This window comes from Rosa chinensis, chromosome 1 (assembly GCF_002994745.2).
Source record: "Rosa chinensis cultivar Old Blush chromosome 1, RchiOBHm-V2, whole genome shotgun sequence".
NCBI classification, from domain to species: Eukaryota; Viridiplantae; Streptophyta; class Magnoliopsida; order Rosales; family Rosaceae; genus Rosa; species Rosa chinensis.
Genome location: NC_037088.1, coordinates 2,504,689 through 2,513,283, shown reverse-complemented (window position 1 = coordinate 2,513,283; position 8,595 = coordinate 2,504,689). Strand labels below are relative to the sequence as shown.

The 8,595-nt window shown below is 37.6% G+C and overlaps 1 long non-coding RNA gene across 1 annotated transcript; it reads right to left on the bottom strand.

Annotated features, from left to right (window-relative positions):
• Positions 1-7,068: 7,068 nt before the first annotated feature.
• Positions 7,069-8,389, bottom strand: LOC121050988. The gene is made up of 3 exons (XR_005804654.1): positions 8,258-8,389; positions 7,411-7,463; positions 7,069-7,314 (listed from the first exon to the last, which is right to left on the bottom strand). It is a non-coding gene; the product is annotated as an uncharacterized LOC121050988 (long non-coding RNA).
• Between the last annotated feature and the right edge of the window lie 206 nt (positions 8,390-8,595).

The window sequence follows — 8,595 nt, the reverse complement described above, 5'->3', positions numbered from 1 at the left end:
GTTTCCCCACATTTCTCACGAAATAAGAATCCAAGTGTATGAAGATGTGACCCCGCACGCCAAGATCATCTCAAGTTCAAATATAAATAGGGTATAAATAAGTATAAAGTCTTACTTTATCGAAATCTCGATATAATCTCAAATCGCCGAATATAAATATAAAATAAATAGATTTTAAGCAAAGAGATTTTAAGCAAGATAAGGATCAGTTGGTGTTTGTGTAGTTTATAGCAGACCCTGCAAATATGCAATCCTATGTAGGTAGAGCTACTGTTAAGGTACTAATATTAAAGAGTGCATGGGTTAGCATGCTAATATGCATTTGTTTGCTTGCTTGTTGAAAATTATAATGCTAAGTAGTTAAGTACTAGTTGAAAAAAAGAAATTGATAATGATAAGATGGTCTTAGTTATTGATTATGCTGCATTCTTTCAGGTTTCTGGAAATTTTGATATTCATAATTGTTCAGACCGATTGGTACCGATTGATACCGAACTGATCGGATTCGGGACTAGTCGGTATTGAAGATGAGATTCCGGCATCCCGAACCGAACCGAGCCTACTATAAACTCGGTATCGGTTTCGGTAAGGGCCCTTTCCCGAGCCGAGCCAAACTGATCCCAGGTCGAGTAACAGTAGAATTGGAAAAGAAGTACACTAGTGTGCTTGCCACCTCCTTAGTCCTGACCTGTACATTAGGCTATCACGAGACATCTCTAACTCAAATAATAACAATTCTGCTGATGCAGATAGAGGCAACTTATCTTTACTTTTTTCCCTTTTTATCTTTTTTTTTTCAATGAGAATACAAAACTTACTAAACAAATTAAAAGATATTATTATGGACTAAATACTGTTTAGTCTTTGAGCTTTTGACCATAAAACACTTCAGTTCCTGACTTTCTAATTTCACACGTTTAGTCCTTGTACATCAAAATTTCGGACCAATAGGTCCTCTCCGTTAAGTAGCTAACGTGGCAATTTTTTGACACCAAAATGTCTATTATGCCCTTAGTTTTTTTTTTTTTTTTAAATAATTTTTTTTTCTGTTCTTTTTTTTTCTTCCTTTTTATCTCTTTCTTCTTCCTTCTTCCGGCTCCATGAAACCCACCTTTGTTCTTCATATGAGAAGAAGCCCTAGCTCACCCACTTCAGCATCCAGTCTCTCTTCCTCCTCCAACGGCGGCGGCGACAACACCACCACGCCCAAAAACAAGATCAAATCTTGTCCTGCAATATCTACTTCTTCCCAGATACTTCCTCGGCGATATAAAATTATAAATACCAAACTCTCCAAGCACCAGAAACCAAACTAAATGCACACACCTACTCATCACTCACCTACCTATAACGGTATAACCTATTCCTCATTAATTTTCTCACAACTCACAACCACATACAGTAGCCATTAACCAATCCATAATTCCCATTTCCCACATACACAAAAGACTAAGTCTATTAGCCTCATCTCCCTCTACAAACATGCCCGGCAACACCAGAATCTTGGAAGCTCTGAATGTCCGGGTAACCGGGTCGGGCGAGCAATACCTGGTCCTGGCCCATGGCTTCAGCACTGACTAGTCCGCCTGGGGTCGCATTCTTCCTTTCTTCAAACCTTACTATCGCATCGTTCTATATGACCTCATTTGCGCCGGAAGTGTCAACCCAGATTACTTCGATTTCAACCGCTACACCAACCTGGACGCCTTCGTCGACGACTTGCTCAACATTCTCGATGATGTGGGAGTCAAAAGGTGCGCTTACGTCGGCACTGACCAGTCCGCACAAAACCCAGCTTCCCAACAACAAGATGAAATCTTGTCCCTCCGTCGCCGCAATTGTCACCGACCCACCCTCGGGAATTTGAGGTGAGTTTCTGGGTTTTGAATCGAGGGATGAGTTTCATTGTTTGAGGCTTTGAGTCACCCAACTCCACCAAATCGACTCACCCCAATTCAGCCTCATCCCTAAAGTGAATTGGGCTTTCACCGCTTTGGCTTAATTTTGAGGGAAATTTGGAGATTGGGGATTGAGATTTCTTAGTCGTGTTGGGTTGGAAGATGGAGAAGGAAAGCCGCTTTTCCCTTTTCTGAGAACCAGAGAGAGAGAGAGAGAGAGAGAGAGAGAGAGAGAGAGAGAGGGGGATCTGAGGAAGGAGGAATCGAATAGATGAAGAAAAATTAGAAAGAAAGAAAGGAAAACTGAAGAACAGCAGTGGGTGAGCTCGGGCTTCTTCTCATATGAAGAACAGAGGTGGGTTTCGTGGAGCTGGAAGATGGAAGAAGAAAGAGATAAAAAGGAAGAAAAAAAAACACAAAAAAAAATATTAAAAAAAAAGAACTGACCGTTGGATGGCAAGATAAAGATGTTTTATGGGGGTTGTTAAAAATTCTGCCAATTGGGTATTCGTTTCGACCTTGATTCGCTTGGTCAACCATATTTTTCTTTGTAACTATATATTTATATCCAATTCCTCAAAGGGAAACCCCATCGAATCATTTGAAAATGAGGAGACCGACCGTTAGATGAGATTATAAGAATATTTTATGCATGTAAATAAAAATTTAGCAAATTTCGTAATAGTTTCAAATTCGATCCACTTAGTCAACCATAGTAACATATATAACATTTCGTCAACTATATATCGTCAACCATCGTCAACTATTATTCAAGAGTTAAAACTCATTCTTCAACTATCGTAATCTTTCGTCAACTATCATCAACTTTGGTCAACCACCTCAACTATCATTCAAGAGGTAAACTCATTCTTCAACTATTTTAACATTTTGTCAACTATCATCAACTTTTGTCAACCATCGTCAAATTTTCGTCAACCACCGTCAACTATCATTCAAGAGGTAAACCTCATTGTTCAACTATTTTAACATTTTGTCAACTATCATCAAATATCGTTAACTATCATAACCATTGTCAACTTTTCGTCAACCACCATCAACTATCATTCAAGAGTTACTCATTCTTCAACTATCGTAAACCATTATTAACTATCATTTAATAGGTAAATTCATTCTTCAACTATCGTAACCTTTCGTCAATTATTGTCAACTTTTGTCACTCATCATTAACATTTCATCAACCATCATCAACTATCATTCAATAACATTTCTTCAACTATCATAACATTTCATCGACTATCATCAACTATCGCTAACTATCATCAACTTTTGTCACCCATCGTCAACTTTTCGTCAATCACCGTCAACTATCATTCAAGAGGTAAACTCATTCTTCAACTATTTTAACATTTTTTCAACTATCATCAATAGGGTTATTAAGCCTTAATCTTTTGACCGAGCGAATCGACATCATAACTATAACGGAATTTTCTGAATTTTGAACCGGAAGACTAAAATAATGTACTTGTCATATCTAAAGGTCGGTCTCTCAAGTGTAGGCTCCGATGATGCCCTTGCCCTTTGAAGCATGTAGTGACCAAAAATAGGGTTATTAAGCATTAATTTGTTGACCAAGTGGATCGAAATCTTAACTATGATGGAATTGTCCGAATTTTGATACCGAAGCCTAAAATAATGTACTTGTCACATCTAAAGGTCGGTCTCTCAAGGATACGCTCCAATGACGTCATTACCCTTTGAAGCGTGTGGTGAACAAAAATAGGGGTTATTAAGCATTAATCGGTTGACCGAGTTGATCAAAGTCATAACTACGACTGAGTTTTTCGAAATTTGAATCCGAAGCCTAAAATAATGTCCATGGCATATCTAATGATCGGTGTCTCAGGTGTACAATCCGATCACGCTCTTCCCCTTTGAAGCTTGTAGTGAACAAAAATAGGGTTGTTAAACCCTAATCATTTGACCGACCAATCGACATCATAAAGATGATGGATTATTCCGAATTTTGGACGTGCAAACTAAAATAATGTACTTGGCACATCTAACGGAAAGTTTCTCAAGTGTACCATTTGATGATGATGTTGCCCTTTGAAGCTTGTAGTGAACAAAAATGGGGTTAAAGTGAAAATCATTTGACCGAGCCGATCGACATCATAATGATGACGGATTTTTCCTAATTTTGGATCCGAAACCTAAAATAATGTAGTCGGCACATCTAACAAAAAGTTTCTCAAGTGTACGATCCAACGATGCTCTTGCCCTTTGAAGCTTGTAGTGCACAAAAATAGGGTTATTAAGCCTTAATCATTTGACCAAGCCGATCGATTCATAATGATGACGGATTTTTCAGAATTTTGGATCCGAAGCCTAAAATAATGTAGTTGGCATATCTAACGGAAGGTATCTCGAGTGTAAGTTCCGATGACGCCCATGCAAAAATCTGTTAACCCCTGAGACAGTGAAGGATGGATGCCCATGCAAATTGACAAAGAGACATGGAAAAAAGTGCTTCAGTCCCTTTTATGAGGTGTGGGTTTATACTTGGAGCTGTTACCTGATATTGAAATCCCAAATTTAATTTATCTGGGATTTCAGCTAAGCGCAACCCGAGTACATATAGAAGTGTCATCTAACTCTGCAATTTCTCAGCTGAATATTACAGACGAGATACCTTGTTCTTTTTTTATCCTTCTCAAGCAGGCTATAATATTGTGTTGCCTGGACTCAAACCTTTTCGTGGCCTCAAATTGATGTAGGACGAGATTTTAGCCAATTTCAACCAAAAATCTCGAAAAGAAAGAAGCATCTTCACATTAAGAAGAATAATTTGAATATTGAAAATTGGTATTCAAATAGGCTTCTTAATGATGAAATTAATCATAAATTACTCTTTTGGATATATCGGGATTCTCGAGCAAAATCTTGACTGAGATTCCAAACGTAATATTCTTTAGTATCTAGGATTTTATTTCCGATTTTTATTTAATCAGGTTTAGTTAGGTTTCCTAGTTTTAGTCTACAATAAATTGTTCTTTATATTTTCTAGTTGTATTAGGTTTATGCTATGTGCCCTATATAAGGCACCTCTTAGATTGTAATTTTCATTCAAGTTATCAATAAAAACCCAAATATTAGAGAAGTTTCTCTATCTTTCTTATGGCTGTGCCCGTAATTGCTAGTGGATTCTAGCTCATCTCATATGGCTTTCGACGCTTGACGGAGCCTCTTACTATCGTGTTCACGCTTCCCGCGTCAGTTGGTATCAGAGCGGGTTTCGCCCGCTTCTTAGCAGACGACGATCCAAGGGAGAAGTTCACTACCACCAACCTCAACGACGCTGGTCGTAGAGTATCTATCAAAGAAAGTTTCGTTGAAGAGGAACATACCAAGGGATTTGCCCTAGGACAACCTCATCAATCAAAAAAAAAAAAAAAAGAAGAAAGAAGAAACATGGAACATGGAACATTGGATATTCACAACGCCGGATTACGACGACTTCTGAACTACATGTGTCATCAAAGACAAGGTATGCTCTGTAATAATTGACAGTGGTCTACGAGAGAACTTTGTAGCAAACAAAGTTGTGGATTATTTTCAATTACCGACAGTGAAGCTGAGTGATCCGTACTGGATTCCATTTGGAGAGGATGAATATGCACAAGTAACAGAGGTTTGTAAAGTTCCTGTCTCTATGGGAAAATTTTATAAAGAAGAGATTACTTGTCATGTGATTGACATGGACGACACTAATGTGCTTTTTGGAAGACCATGGCATAAAAGCGTCAAAGGTGATTATTGCAAAGACAACACATATTTATTTAGGTGGGAGTCGCACAAAATTAAAATCAAGCCTAGAAGGAAGAACATCAAGAATGACCATCCTCAGGTGTGTGAAAAGGAACATGAAGAAGCAACTTTGAAGATTGAAGAGAAACTCATTAAGGATAAGGAAGCTGATTCATTCATCACATCGATATCCATGTCATGCATGCCTAATTGTGTTCAAGATCAACCCAAGGATAAGTCATTACCCATTCCTTTTCAAGTGGAGGAGTTCAAGTTTCAAGATGCTTATTCTAAACTTGTCTACAGTATTGGATTCATGGTGATACCTTTTAATTTCGAGAATATTGAAGTTGATGGCTTATCATGTTTTATTCCTACTAATGATCGAGCTACATTCAAGAGGAACTCGAGGTCGAGTTCTTTTCAAGTGGAGGAGACTGATGTAGGACGAGATTTTAGCCAATTTCAACCAAAAATCTCGAAAAGAAAGAAGCGTCTTCACATTAAGAAGAATAATTTGAATATTGAAAATTGGTATTCAAATAGGCTTCTTAATGATGAAATTAATCATAAATTACTCTTTTAGATATATCGGGATTCTCGAGCAAAATCTTGACTGAGATTCCAAACGTAATATTCTTTAGTATCTAGGATTTTATTTCCGATTTTTATTTAATCAGGTTTAATTAGGTTTCCTAGTTTTAGTCTACAATAAATTGTTCTTTATATTTTCTAGTTGTATTAGGTTTATGCTATGTGCCCTATATAAGGCACCTCTTAGATTGTAATTTTCATTCAAGTTATCAATAAAAACCCAAATATTAGAGAAGTTTCTCTATCTTTCTTACGGCTGTGCCCGTAATTGCTAGTGGATTCTAGCTCATCTCATATGGCTTTCGACGCTTGACGGAGCCTCTTACTATCGTGTTCACGCTTCCCGCATCACAAATGCATATGGCCTTGGAGGTTTTTTTGTATCCTTGCTCGTTTCCCTAGTCTTGATGGGTCAAGCAAGTAGAAATGGGAAGATCTTTGATTGATTTTAATTTGTCGTCCACCATTGATATTTGTTTTTCGCTGTGCTCAAGGTGGATTGCTTCTACACTCTTTCTTAGGCTCTCTAGTCATTTATAGTTAAAAGATGGCAAATTCTTAATGCACCAACTTACAAACTACCCAAAGAAGAGAAAAAGAATAACCCAGAACAAAGTCCTCAACATACATAATTTCCATACAGGGCAGTGGGGCAGTTGCCTACAAAAGAGTTCCACCTGAAAATAAATGCAATATATGACTTTAAGAAATCTATAAATACTAATATGTCACCATGAATCACAAAGGTGTACACCGAGTTTATGTATCCACCAATGCATGCAAGATGAAATAACAGGGCAAGCTGGACAAATATTTTTAGGCTCAAATTGTGCACTCTAGAGATCAGGTACCCATCTCTGTGCAGTCCAAAATGCTGAATGGCTTTTTCAGTACATATGCTAAACGCTGTCTTTCTTAGGCTACAGTTTAAGTGAATTCAACGCAATGATTAGTATGATAGATAATTCAATGTGCTATTGATACACTAGCTGATCGCCTGTCACTAGTGATGCAGTTTCATGCTTCCCATATCTGTTTCTCCATGAAGATCATTTTCCTGCAAAAGAAAGATTGCATAAGTTGTATATAATACATGTATACTTACACCAGGGATTACTCAGTAGTCACATAATTGATTCTGTTGGATGTCTACCATCTCTTGTACGTCCTTGACCCTTCTCCGTTAACGCTTCTGCTTGGTGCTCACTGAATAACAGTTGCATGGGGATAAGCAAATGTGCACAGAAAACATCACCAGCTTTCATATCTCACTAACTAAACAGATGAAATGTCTATGAGACAAAGTAGCAAACTAAGAACTATAAAAAAATACTTGCACACAATTGTGAAAACCGGGATGCTTTCATCTGGTTTCCGGTTTCCTTGATTTTGAGTTGATTTTCAATTTGTTGTTGTCTTTCCTATCCTTAGTTGACAGCATGCATCACCTGTAGGTTTCTAATCAGGCTATAGGAAATTTGTTATCATCATCATTATCCTGCTACCCCACCCCGCATACTTATTCAACATGCACTCCCAACTTTGTAAACATTCCAAATGCATTCCCTCCCTGTTCTTAAATGGCACATGTTATTTCAAATGTTTAAATGTAATCCACCAATTGAAAGTGCCTTCGCATATCATCAAATTATCTTCAAGTCTTTTGCATTATCATATATTACTAATAGAGTAATAGGCAATCAACCACAAGTTCTGTAAAAGAAACACAGAAAAAACACTATATTACATTCAGATAAGTGCCAGTGTCTTGCTTGCACAATCTCCACCCATATCATTATGTTCTGTATCACAAGTTTCTAAAACGTATTTTTTCTTTTCAGAATCTTTACATCTCTAAATCAAATAAACGATTTATAAATAGTAGTTCAGCTAAAACACCCTTGGATATTTTGTTTTAGATCTTTTCATTGGTATGACAACTCCATAGTATCATGCGCAGGCGATTCAACCCTTCTAATCAAATTTGAAATGCAACGTACCATAAACAAGTGATGGGAGATGGATCGTCAACTGGTAGCTCAGAAAATCACCACACTTCAGATCTGATGTCTTCAAGCCAAGGACGACTTCCCAGAAATCTAAACGATTGCACGTGCACGGCATGTGCCAGTAAAACGGATTTACTTCCCACCTGTATTGCACGTGCTGTTAATCCCCCAGTTGGATACCCGCCTCGGGTGGTCAGCAGACATTCTGGAAGATGAAATCTAAATAAGCACAGAGAACGATATTAATGACAACATCCATAAAATGAGCAATATTACTCTATTTCAGCCAGGTCATTAAACAATATGAGATCAACATATGACAAGACATT